We start from the raw sequence: 13,034 nt of genomic DNA, 5'->3' as shown, positions 1-13,034 counted from the left end.
ACGTCGGACGCCCCGTCCCTAGGCGACGCCGGCAGCTCCACCATCTGCACCTGGCCTTCTCCCCAGCAGAGCGATTTGCCGGGGAGGGGGGTAGATCTTGGTGGTGGCTCCTCGAGCCAGCTCCTTGAACTTCTCAGGGCTGCCGCTTCTGGCGGCTGGTGCTGGAAGGCCGGAGAAGACGAAGAAGGCGGGTGGCGGGCCATCAAGTCGGAGTACGATGGCATCTATGCCTTCGCCTCGTATTGCTGGCCCGCTGCCTCATCTTTCGGCTCCTCCCCCGAGACCGTCATCACCAGCCCTCTTCTGGCGGTCACCGAGACATTCTCTTGGTGTCTTCTGCTACTTGTACCTTGCCTAGGAACTCCTTTTGCCCTCCTGCTATCTTGATCCGCTTCCTGAGGAGAGGGACAAGAAAAGGATTACGGGCATCTTATCTTTTTTTAGATCTTTAAGTCTGCAGACACTTGTCAAATTTAGACTTTGTAATCCCTTGCTCTTGTTCACATTCCGTACGGATTGTACTTGTTTAATCAATGTATTAATGAAAAAAGGTGTTTGTCGGGTTCTTTTGTACGTGAGCAAGGCTCACACCAAGGAACGAGTTCTCGTTTTTCGAATAAACAACGTTGCCCAGCAACAGGCCTTTCCGTCCTCCCGCCTTATACCACGACTACACTCAAGCCCTTAGCGAGCGTAGGGGCAAAGTAGGATTGGGCCCATCGTTTGTCTCCCTTCCACCGCAACTACAACCAAATTCCAGTCTGAAAGGGATTCAGATATAGGAAGGAGGGAGCACAACGGCATGGGACTAAGCGAGGTTCCATATGTTCAAGTTTTGTACAGAAGTACAAGGCTGGGAAAAAGACTTACTTGAATCTGCTTCCCCCGGCAGGAACGGCTTGCCGGGGATGGGGTGCCAACTCATCTCCTTTCCTCCAAAAAAGTTCCGCTGAAATCCTGTGCAGCCTGCGAACAAAAAAGGACTGGAAGGGACATAAAGACACACACTCGACCTCTATGCTAGGGGTTAGTTGCCGCAAAGCACTATCAACCCTACCAGAGGGAGACTCAACCTAACATGCATGCTAACTCTTAGGGCGCCAGCGCTTCGTTTGTTCATCTGTTTCTCAGGGTCTATGCCTGGATTTATACAAAGGGTTACATGCCTTACCGGCAAGGCTTGTACAAAAAGGTGGTTTGCCGGGGGTCCCGGCAACCGCACCTCATGGGTAAAACTTGCGAAGATGTTCGATGTTCCAGGAATTGCTCACCGGAATGCCATCTTCAGTCTCCAGGCGGACTACGCCGGGCTTGGTGACTCGTACTACCCGATAAGGGCCTTCCCACTTTGGCATCAGCTTGTTTGAACTCTTGGCGTATTGTATTCACCGAAGAACAAGGTTGCCTTCCTCAAGGCTTCGGGCGTGAACCTTGTGGCTATGATAGCAACGCAAGGCTTGCTGATAGCGAGCAGCTCGCACAGCGGCCTGAAGACGATCTTCCTCAAGGAGCGTCGCATCATCTTGGCGCAACTCATGCTCAAGCTCATCATAAGCGAGCACTCGAGGTGACCCGTATATGAGTTCCATGGGGAGAACTGCTTCTGCCCCGTATACCAGGCAAAGGGTGTCTGGCCAGTGGTTCGATTTGGTGTTGTCCTGATTGACCAAAGAACTGTTGGCAACTCATCAATCCAGCGCCTGCCGCACTTGTGTAGCCTGTCGAAAGTTCTGGTCTTGAGGCCTGCAACACTTCTGCATTCGCCCTCTCAGACTGGCCGTTACTTCTGGCATGAGCAAGAGAAGCAAAACAAACGTTGCTGCCGAGGTCTTGGATATACTACATGAAGGTGCGACTCGTGAACTGCGTGCCGTTGTCGGTGATGACTTTATTTGGCACACCAAAACGGCAGACTAGCCCCTTGAAGAACTTGACGGTTGATTGTGCTGTCACCTTTCTCACCGGTTCCACTTCCGGCCACTTTGTGAACTTGTCGATCGCGACGTACAAGTACTCAAAGCCCCCGACAGCACGGGGAAAGGGGCCCAGTATGTCGAGCCCCCAGACCAAAAATGGCCAGGAAAGAGGGATTGTCTGAAGAGCTTGGGCTGGTTGATGAAGCTTCTTTGAATGGAACTGGCACGCTTCACACCTGGTCACTAGTGCAGTTGCATCCTGGAGAGCGGTGGGCCAGAAGAAACCTTGCCGGAACGCTTTGCCGGCAAGGGCCCTTGACCCTATGTGGGAGCCACACATGCCTCCATGTATCTCTGCCAACAGCTTCAGTCTGTCCTCCCGAGGAATGCACTTCAATTTCACACCGTTCGGTCTCCTTCTGTATAGGGCATCATCCACAAACTGGTCCATGCTGGACCGACGGGCTACTTTCTCTGCCTCGTTCTGTTCCTTAGGGAGCTCCCCTATTTGGAGGAAACGGACGGTGCGGTGTGGCCTGTGCCCATGCCGGAGCCTGGGGCTCGACGGTGAGGACTAAAGGCTCATCTTCGGCTGTAAGGGCAGCTGCCTCTATGGTCAGGGCTTGGGGCCCTGCCGGAGGTTGCTGCTCCCCGGCAAGCTTGGGGCACCCGAACGTCCTTGCCGGCGGCTCCTGGGAGCTCAGCGGGAAAGTACTTGCCGGGGCCTGCCTTCCTTCATTTGTTCTGTCCCGCCGATGGCTCAGTAGATGACTGGGTTAATTGAAGCACAAAGGTACCTGGTTCCACAGGCAACTTGAGGGCAGCGCGTTTTCATAAGTCGTCGGTGATGCTGTTCTCTGCTCGGGGAACATGCTCTACTTGTAGACCGTATAAATGCTCCTCCTACTTACTCACTTCATCCACATAGGCCTCCATCAACGGGCTCTGGTAATCCTTGTTAACTTGCTTGACAACGAGTTGCGAATCACCCCTGATGACGAGCTTCCTGATTCCGAGGTCTACCGCGATCCTGAGACCGGCAAGCAATCCCTCGTACTCTGCAGTGTTGTTCGTTGATTTTTCCTCGGGAAAGTGCATCTGGACTACGTACTTGAGGCGCTCTCCGGTGGGTGCAACGAGTAGCTCGCCAGCACCAACACCTTGCAGCGAGAAAGCCCCATCAAAGTACATAATCCAATCGCGGCTCGTCTCCTTGCCGGGAAGGGTGGTCTCTTGAATCTCTTCGTCGGGCGTTGAGGTCCATTCTGCTATGAACTCCGCCAAGGCTCGACTCTTGATTGTTGAAGTACTTTCAAACTTGAGGCCAAAGCTTGACAGTTCCAACGGCCACTCCACAATCCTCCCGTTGCATCCGGGTTGTGCAAGATTCATTGCAAAGGGAGGCGGGTGACGACGGTGATCTCATGCGCTTGGAAATAGTGACGCAGCTTTCTTGAGGCCATGAGGAGGCCAAAAAGTATCTTCTGTATACTAGAATATCTTGATCTAGCCCCATGCAAGAGGGAACTAACAAAATAAACCGGGTGCTGCATCACCTTCTTCTTCTGTTCGACTTCGCCCACTTGCGCAGACTCTGTCTTGCCGGGACCAGGCTTTGCCGGGGGCTCTGCCTTGCCGGCATCAGGCCCTGCCGGGGAGAGCCTCGGCCCATCATCCGACGGTCCGCCGCTACCGCTGCTCCTTCCTCAAGTTCTCTCTGTGCCACCAGCGCAGCACTGACCAATTGATTCGTTGCCACTAAGTATAGCAGCAATGGCTCTTGTGGTTTAGGCGCGACTAGTATTGGCGTGGAGGAGAGGTACCTCTTCAAATCTTGCAGCGCTGCCTCTGCCTCCGGAGTCCATTTCACTGGACCCGCCTTTTTAAGAACTCTGAAAAAGGGGAGGCCGTGCTCAGCGCATTTGGAGATGAACCTCTCATAGCAGCAACACAACCGATGAGCCTACGGACGTCGTCTTTGATCCGTCTTGGTGCCTCAATCTGCTCAATTGCTTTGATCTTGTCGGGATTTTCTTCGATTCCACGTTGAGACACAAAGAACCCAAGAAGTTTGCCGGATGGGACACCGAACATGCACTTCTCTGGGTTGAGCTTGAGGTTGATCTTGCGCAGGTTTGCAAATGTTTCCTCCAGATCCTGCACGAGCGTGGCATTGTCCTTGGTTTTAACCACTATATCATCCATATAAGCTTCCATATTTCTATGCAGCCGGGGCTCCAAACCAATTTGGACTACTCGGGCAAACGTCGAACGAGCGCTTTTCAACCCGAAAGGCACTCGTACAAAATAGTACGTACCACATGGGGTGATGAACGTGGTCTTTTCTTCGTCTTCCTTCATCATGAAGATTTGGTGGTATCCTGAGTAGGCATCGAGGAATGACAACAGGTCACATCCGGCAGTGGAGTCCACAGTCTGGTCAATGCGTGCAGAGGGAAAGGATCCTTTGGACAGGCTTTATTGATATCTGTATAGTCAATACACAGCCTCCACTTCCCATTTGCCTTACGCACTACCACCGGATTTGCCAACCATGTGGGGTGGAGCACTCCTCTGACCAAGCCTGCCACCTCCATCTTCCTGATCTCCTCCATGATAAACTCTTGTCCCTCCAAAGCTTGCTTCCAGACCTTTTGCTTGATGGGCCGCGCATGGGGACAGACAACAAGGTGGTGCTCAATCACCTCACTGGGAACGCCGGGGATGTTGGATGCTTGCCATGCAAACACGTCGACATTCGCCCGCAAGAAGGCGACGAGCGCACTTTCCTATTTGCTGTCAAGGGTGGAGCTTATAGTAAAAGCCCCGCCCGTGCCATCCTCCCTGACGGGCACCTTCTTAGTCTCTGGTGGTGCTGCCTTGGATTTCTTGCTCATGCTGGTGGAGCTCTCTGGCACGTCCTCGACGGGAGCGCAACACTCCAAAGAGGCGTGCTTGCCAGAGTGGGTGCAGGAGGTCTTGTCGGAAGTGGTCTCACCGGAAGGGGCCTTGCCGGCAGAGGCAGAGGTCTTGTCGGTCTTCTTCCCTCCCGGGGCTTCAGCGGCAGGAGCAAGTGCCTTGGCGGCAGTTGCTGCAACTGCCTCCCGGTAGAGTTGGTCAGCGCAGATGAGCGCGTCTTTCTTGTCAGAGGGGACGGTGATGATGCTCAGTGGCCCGGGCATCTTCAACGTGTTGTAGGCGTAATGTGACGCCGCCATGAACTTGGCCAGCGTTGGGCGGCCAAGGATCCCATTGTAGGGCAAGGGGATCTTCGCGACATCAAAAACAATCTTCTCCGTCCTATAGTTCAGCTCGCCCCCAAATATAACGGGCAACGTGATTTTACCTTTCGGCAGACTCCTCCGCGGGTTGACCCCTTGAAACATGCCCATCTCCACGAGATCTCCATCAGGGATTTGCAGCCTCTTGATCACAGCGGGCGAGATCAAGTTCAGACCGGCCCCATCATCAACTAGCACTTTTGTCACCTTGAGGTTGCGTACTGTTGGCGAAAGCAACAATGGCAAACACCCGACTGCAGTCGCGCGATCAGGGTGATCCTCGGTGTCAAAAACGATAGGTGTGTTGGACCACTTCAGTGGCTTCTGGGCATCGAACGATGGCTCCGCCGCAGTGACCTCACGCGCCCACTGCTTCAGTTGGCGGTGAGAGGTGTGCAACGAGGCGCCACCGTCGACGCACATGGCCTCCATAGCTTTTTGGAACTCGTGCTCGGCGGACTCGTCGTCCTCATCATGATCATCATCATCATCCTTCTTGTCGCGGCCCCGAGCGGGCCTCTCTTGTTTGTTATATTTGTCGCGACGGCCTTCTCGATTGCCACGCTTCTTGCCGGACGCCTCAGCACCATCCTGGCCCTTCTCCTTATCGCGCCTCTCATACTCAGCTTTCTGCTTCTCCGCAAGCAGCTCAACCTGCCGGCAATTCTAGAGGTCATGGCCCTTGGTGCGATGGATCTTGCAGTACTGCTTGTCGGAGCCTCCTAGCTTGTCGGCAGTCGCCAAGGCCCGGCAGGCGGCGCACCCGACAACTTCCTTGCCGGGGTCGTCAGCCTTGGCCTTCTTGGCGGCACCGGGGTCGCCAGATCCCTCGACGGAAGCACGGTATTGCCCTTGCGCTTCCTATTGCGGCGTCGGCCCTTCTTTGCCAGGGCAACGACGTCTTCATCTGTGGAGTCGGTTCTGCCCCGACATCTTCACCGGGGTACTTCCTCCCCTCTTCAGCCCGAGCACATCTGTCGGCCAGAACATAAAGCTCGGCCACATCCTTGACCTTGTTCATCGCCAGCTCTTCACGCACCTTGCGGTTGCGCACGTTCTGATGGAATGCACTAATGACGGCGGCGGGATGAACATCTGGGATGTTGTACTGCACACCGTTGAACCTTTGTATATACTTGCGCAGGGGTTCACCATCCTTCTGTGGGATGACATGCAAATCATTTGCCTAGCCAGGAGCTTGGTGGCCCCCGGTAAAGGCGCCAACAAACTCGTGGCACAGATCCGACCAAGAAGAAATGGAATCCACTGGCAGGTGCATCAACCATGACATGACGTTGGGCTTAAGTGCCAATGGAAAGTAGTTGGCGAGCACCTTGTCGTCGTGAGCCCCGGTGGCTTGCATCGCGATGGTGTAGATGTTGAGGAACTCCGACGGGTGAGTCTTGCCGTTGTACTTTTCTCCAACATCAGGCTTGAACGTGTGGTGGGAGGGCCACTGGAACTGCTGCAGCTCACGGGTAAAGGTTGGACAACCCACCTCGTAAGGTAGGTCACCAGAACCCCCTGGCACTGGGCGGTCCATAGTAGGCCCCGCACGCCTATCCGACAGATAGCGCGCTTCCCGCCGCTGCTCGATAGTGGTCCGAGCGTCTTCCTGGGCTCACTCTCGAAGAACTTAACGTTGGTCGCAGCAGGCTCGCGGGTCGGACGACGCTGTGGAAACATTGTCAAAGGCGTCAGCCCGACGAGCCCGCGGCTGCTGTCGCTGGCGTGGGGGTGGAGAGTGCACCGTGGTCGCGGCACCTCCGGTCCTCGCACCACCGGCGTGCACCGGCTCTACAGAGTGCCGGCACAGGGTCCCGCTAGTCACGGTTCATCTTTATTGGCGAAGCTGATGAGGCTCCGAATGGTGGCTCTCCACTCGTCGAGCTTCTCCGCGGCAGGAGGAGAGTCGAGGAGCAGTTGCACGCGCGCCAACGCTTGTTCTGGCGTGGGTGGCAGCGAAAGTTGCATGGACCGTGACGCGCTCTGACTTCTAACCACGTTAGAAGGAGCTCTATCATGGTCTTGCGGTCGCGCACTATTTCCGCCAGCGTCTGGGCGCGCATGCTGGCCCGGTGCATCACGCGAGTGACGCAAAGGGCTCTTCCCGCGGCGGTGCCCGGGGGCACCAACGTCACGGCGTTGCTCGTCGCGCGCGACCTGGGAAGGCCGCGGCATGGACGCCGGCTGGGGCATCCTGGAGGTTGCCGCACCGCCCGTGGGAAGCACGACCCCGCCCTTGGACCCAGCGGTGTGCGGTTCGTCATCTTGGGCTCGAACGACGTTGCTCGCCTGGTTCCGATCGCCAGGGTGTCGTGAAGGCTCGTGGGCCGTGCCTCTATTGCCACCCGCGGCCGCCCCGTCGCTCACCTGCGCTGGTACGGGCGGTTCGGCTCCAAACAAACCGATCGCCATGATCCCCTTCTTCTTGGGAGCCATGGCGATGTAGAAGTCGATGCGCTAACTTCTAGACTAGATTTTTACAGCCTCACGCCTCCTACCTGGCGCGCCAAATATGTCGGGGCAAACGACACCTATGGGATCACAAGGAATCCCTTCTACGCTTGGCAGGGCGTGGGGCTGTGCAAAGAGCAGGTCTAGCGATCAACGCGAGGGGATTTTTACCTAGGTTTGGGCCGCAAATGATGCGTAATACCCTAGTCCTGCTTGTCTGTGTTTATTTGGTGTTCTTGTGTTCTTGGACTAGCTACTATGCGTGCATAGTTCCAAAAGTCCGAATCCTTCCACAGTACGCCTCGGGCCTCCTTTTATATGTCAAAGGTGTCGCCACAGTGGCACATAGGAGGTGGAAAGTATATACAGTGTACAAGTCTATCGCCTGACATCGTAGGACAAACACATTTAATGCGCCACCTACATGTCCTCTTGCTTTATCGGGGACGACAACAAGGCTCGTCCCATCCGTCGCCGCCTCGCCTTACTTCGACCTGCGTCCAAGCTGACGAGGCATGCAGCGCCACGCTGGCTGGCTGGCTGTTGTGCTGGTGCGGTGGCAGGGTCTTCACGAAGATCTGTATGCCACCACGCAGGTGCTTGACTGGTTGGTCTAGAAGCCGCACGCTGCCATGCAGGCGCTCGCCTAGTTGGTGGGCCGGTTGCCGTGTTGGAACGGCCGCGGGGCAGCAGAGCTTTGGTAGGTGCGGGCCTGGCCATGGCCCGGTAGATGCCCCCGGCAAGGGTCTTGCCGGGGTCTCGTGGGCGTCCCCGGCAAGGGTCTTGCCGGGGGTCTTCGGCCGTCCCCGACAAGGGGTCTTGCTGGGGGTCCTCGTCTTCGGGTTCTAATCTAGTCTTGTAGGCCTTTGGTCTTCACAAAGATTTGCATGCCATCATGCAGGCGCCTCCCGAGCCTTGGTTTCGATGTTGTCGATGGTGCCAGAACTCTCAGGCTCAAGGCACTACAAAAAAATACACTTCCGTGATGATACGTGTTTGTCACAGTAGGTCGCATTTTTTGTCATGCATGCACATCCATGACAATTTTATGATGGAATCAAGATAGTCATACCTGTGCTGTCGTAGAAGTGTTCCATGACATTACCAAAATTATCATCATGGAAGTGTCCACTTCCATGACGTTAAATCGTGCGTCATAGAAGTGCTTTCGTCAAGGGTGACCAACACGTGGCATCCACCGTAACGGAACACCGTTAAGTTATCGGGTCTAGTTTTGGATCCGATAACCCGCTAACAGCCCCGACCAATGGGGATTTTCCATGTGTAAAATCATCATTGGCTGGAGGAAACACATGTCGGCTCACTGTTGGGACAGATGTCATCCACTCATTGGACCGAAGGCGCCTATGATACGCCGAAACGTGGCACGGCCGAATAGAGACCCATTCTTGCGAAAAGGCCGGCCCATTGGACTTGGTCAAAAGGTGGCGGGCCGGCCCACGGAAAGCCTGTTAACGGCCTGTTCGCATATAGCCCATTTACATCCCGCTAACCCAGGGCCCGTTACGACCTATCCGAATTAGGCCCAGTAGCGTCATCTGGGCCGTCCAATAGATTCCAGCCCATTTTAAGTTTCGGCCCATGTATGGCCCACGACGTCTTTCGGCCCGTATGAGGCCCTTTGTAACTCTTGGCCCATTAACGGCCCGTGGTGAAACTGGCCCGTAATGAACAGTGTATCACTTTATACCCATTAACGACCCATTAATCCATTGGGCCGTTTGTAGCCCATGTTATCTTTCAGCCTTCTCAGGGCCCATTTATTCTTGGGCTCATTTCCAGCATTCGGTTACTTATGGCCCGTTACTGCCATTTTCTGCTTGTGGGACAAATTCAGCCCGTGGTTACAGTCGGCCCATTTGTGGCCCGTTAATACGTTGGGCCGTTTCCATAGCGTCATCAAATACAGCCTATTAACGACGGCCCGTTATGGTCAGCCCATGAACGGACGACTCCAACTCTAGCCCGCTTACGGCCATAATGCGGTCTGTTTTTGGCCCATGTTTGGCAAATCGATCATATGGCCCGTAGAAGGCCCATTGATGATACGTCCCATAGAAGGCCCATTGTTTCTATGGCCCGTAGAAGGCCCATTGTTTCTATGGACCGTAGAAGGCCCATTGTTTCTACGGCCCGTAGGAAGCCCAGTGTCACTACAGTAAATATGTAGCCCATGGCTTGTTAAGGGCGGGAAACTACTATAGGTTTAGACCTGCTAATGGCCCAAGATGATTATAGGCCCACGTTTTGGCCCATATGAGTAACAGGCCGGCCTGAAGACCGACAACACTAAGATCCACTGAACCTTCCGGCCTAAATTACAACATACCGACCAAAGAATAAACCTAGACTATACAATAAAGAAATTACGGCATATTACGTCCACTGGGAATCAAAGTTCACTACCGGTGATAATAAAGCGCAACATGACCGCGGATTACATACACTGGGCATCAAAGGTTGCCACCAGTGCATATAAACGCGCCGACAAAAGAATATACAAAACTGAGAGCACTTCAGAAGGCACTAGACCTGGCAAGCTTGGGCCCCGCAAGCAGCCGAACAAGCTGATGAGATCTCAGTTGTGTCAACGATATATGCTTCATCCCTAGCTGTATGGCAGCATAGTGCGCAAGGCAGCCCCCTGACATCTTCATTACATCTTTGACTTCAAGTCGGAGCTGAGCTGAAGCAAGCCTTTCCGCTTTAAGTTGAGACTGAAGAAGTCGAACTGATTGAGGCAGCGACTGCATAGAGGTTGTCTCACACCTGCTGGTGAGTAGCTTCAACTCACTGTCTTCATCAAGACAGGACCCTGGGGTCATCTCGCTGTCCTCAAGATGGTTTGGCTCACTATCTTTCCTAAAGTTCTGCCTGGCACAAGAGATACGACTCTGAAAGAGAAACAAGGAGACACGTAACATGTTTCACAATTATATAAGCAAATAAATGGATCTGTTTTGCATAAGGAACATGTTTTTACAACTACAATTTAAAACTGGTAGTTGTTGCAAACATCCAATCAGATGTAAACACCAGTGGAGGAAATGATGCCTATCCAAATCTATACTAGAATAAAGTTTGAAGGCTTGAGAAGGATGAACTTACATTACATGTTAACACGGGATGGACAAAGCCCTTCTCCATGTTGATGGAAAGATAATTCACTGAATTCCCCAAAGAAACTTCTTTATAAGCATTGCCATTATTCTACATTTTGCAAAGAGTAAATATAGATCAAATAATATTGGAAGAAACAGAGGATAATGAAGCTCGGGTGCAGACTGATGATACATAATCTAATAGCAATTAATTAAGTACAGCGTTACAAGGCAAAAGGTACTGACAAGAGGAATGCAGACATCAACGTGTGCAGTGGCATTGGCTTTATTCAACATTTTGGTAAGAGTAAATGTAGATATGATAATTTGGAGAAAGTGGAGGGCAGGGCAGATAAAATGCAGAGTAATGCTAGACAATCAACTATATCGCGAGGCATGTACTGTAATACCACCACCGTCCGTTATTACTTGTCGCTCAAATGGATGTATCTAGCACTATTAAGTTCTTAATACATCCAATTGATCAACAATTAATTCGACACAGAGGGAGTACATGACAACAGATACTTACATGAGCAATCCAAAACTTCAAAACCATTGTGTTAATTCTACATTTATCTAAGAGTAAATATAGATCTTATAATTTCAAGCAAAGGGAGGATAAAGAAGCGAACATTTACAGTGAACATAATCAAACAGCAATGGGTGTAAGTATGCTGACAAAGGGCAAGAGGTACTGACAAGAGCAATGCAGAGCCCAGTATTGTCGTGAGATCCTATGATCCTTTGAGCAAGGAGATTCATCTGAAATTAGTTTTCATACAAGAGAGAAGGTAAGGCACATGCAGAAATTTAGGAGCTCAAATTTTGAATTGATATCATAGACAGTACCTGACGCTGGGCTGTCAGCAGTTCTAATAGGGGTTTGGCCACTGGAGTAGGGGTAAAGTCTTTTACAGTTGGGCCTGTGTTTTCTGTGGCTGCTGATCTATCTGATTTAACATGTATCACTACCTTTTCCAAATACCTAGTTTGTATTCCTTGAGGATCTGCACTCACCCTCTTCCTTTTGGACATCTATTACGAAAGAACAACATTTGACTGGAAAAACATAGTATGATGACACATGGAATAGGTACAGAAAATGGATAGGTATGGCATATACTCATATATGATGCTTAAACTAAGCTGATGGTGTAACAAAGTAGAAGTAATGCAAGAGGTCAGATGCAAAATATGTGCGACCAATACAACCTTGCCAAGTTAGAGCATGCACCTTGATGGGTGAATAAGATAGGCCATCCTTCACCATGCCAAGTTTGTTAGCCAGTGGATTGTTCCGCAATATTCCTCTCGTGCACCCATTCTCATATTCATTTTGATAATGTTCAATACCTAACATGCATGAAAACATAAAAACAAGTGAGATTATCTTTGTAATGCAGAAGTGATTCTAATCCAATACTTCCTCCCTGTAAACCCCTTTGTGCTATCTCTGCAATTCTTCTAAGAGGTGCCATGCATGCTGTAATTTGGTGTGTGCATTAATATAATGTGGCCTACTACTCAAAATATGAGAGCTCCAGAAGTGATGATACTTCGCAGATGACAACTTCAACATATAGTAAAGAAGAACAAGTCGACCTGACCTGACAGATTCAAAATATACTAAGGGAGAATAACCCGACCTGACCAGTCGACCGCAAGAGAAGAGGATCATCTTAAAGAAGAGCAGAAGAGCGAGCAGATTGAAGATATTTCAAGTCTTTCTATACAATCTCGGTTGGCCACCCATGATGAACCAGAGCGCACAGAGAAATACTATTCCTTCCGGTCTCTCCATATGTGGCTCACATGCATTTCGAAACTAAAGTAGGAACATTTAGTCGACCAATTAAACATCTCTCAGTTTTACTAATATCAGCATAATATCAGATTTGAATTTGTACAACTAAGCTTGTTTAGCTCGATGGGTGGAGCAATGCTATTACGACACGAACCACGTAGGCTGATCGTGGTCATCATAAAATGGGGAAACCGTAAGCATGATGAGTATAGTGTTGACCGTGGCAGTGGGATGGCAGATCTAAAGCTGCAAACCACAGGAAGGGTAGTTAGCAACTGATGTTTGCTTTGAAATAACAACTAAGATTTGGTATGGACAAGAAAGTACAGTCAACAAGTGACAAAGAAATGCAATTCTGCTGTCTCTCTATATGTCGCGACATGCATTTGGAAACTCAAGTGGGACCTTTAGCTAACCAATTAAATGTGTCTGTTAACTAATATCAGTATCA

Source organism: Aegilops tauschii, chromosome 2 (genome assembly GCF_002575655.3).
Source record: "Aegilops tauschii subsp. strangulata cultivar AL8/78 chromosome 2, Aet v6.0, whole genome shotgun sequence".
NCBI classification, from domain to species: domain Eukaryota; kingdom Viridiplantae; phylum Streptophyta; class Magnoliopsida; order Poales; family Poaceae; genus Aegilops; species Aegilops tauschii.
The sequence above is the reverse complement of the archived record's forward strand: the minus strand, read 5'-3'. Positions refer to the sequence as shown.